At 40.8% G+C, this 595-nt stretch overlaps 1 protein-coding gene across 1 annotated transcript in view; it reads right to left on the bottom strand.

The window, feature by feature from the left end:
- LOC119587201 (regulator of nonsense transcripts 1-like) overlaps positions 1 to 595 on the bottom strand; it is a gene marked incomplete at its 5' end in the record, with an annotated part of 7639 nt that continues 7044 nt past the window's right edge. Inside the window, 1 exon segment of the mRNA XM_037935966.1 lies at positions 1 to 595.

Here is a 595-nt window from a genome sequence, read left to right as displayed (position 1 = left end):
CCTCAGAAATTTGTACTTGTACTAATTCTATAAGTTTTTGTGTAAAAGTACAGAAAATTACCATATGCTTATTATATTGAACAAAGGATTGCTGTAATATGCAGACACCAACCAAAAATTAACAAAAGAGCAAGTTGTCCTCATCACTTTACTGCCACCTGTGAACACAATGTGTGCTCTGTCATTACAGTCCAGTTATAGAAATGAAAAAGTATATTAAGTACACATACATGTAATCATGGCTGCTAATTTTTTTGTGTATTTTTTGCAAACCATATTACTAAAACCAAATACCCATCACATACTGAATCCATGAATGATATAAAAACAAGAAAACTTAAACAGAACAAAGAAACAGTGCTGACAAACGTTGTGTAATATCATGGGAGTCTCCTGTTCCTCCTCCACTTGGTGTTTTGCCAGTGGAATGAAGAGGACATGTAGGAGTGTGTGGGCATCGCCACTGTTCAGGACACAGGCAGGTCATGACAGCGTGGCAGTCCTGTGTGGTAGCACTGAGGTCACTTCTCCTGCACCCGCAGGGAGGGGGGAGGGGCTGGGGCTGGCTGGAAGCTGCTCATCATTGTGCTCTTGT

This window comes from Penaeus monodon, chromosome 22, assembly GCF_015228065.2.
Source record: "Penaeus monodon isolate SGIC_2016 chromosome 22, NSTDA_Pmon_1, whole genome shotgun sequence".
NCBI lineage: Eukaryota > Metazoa > Arthropoda > Malacostraca > Decapoda > Penaeidae > Penaeus > Penaeus monodon.
This window is presented reverse-complemented; position numbering and strand designations above follow the sequence as displayed.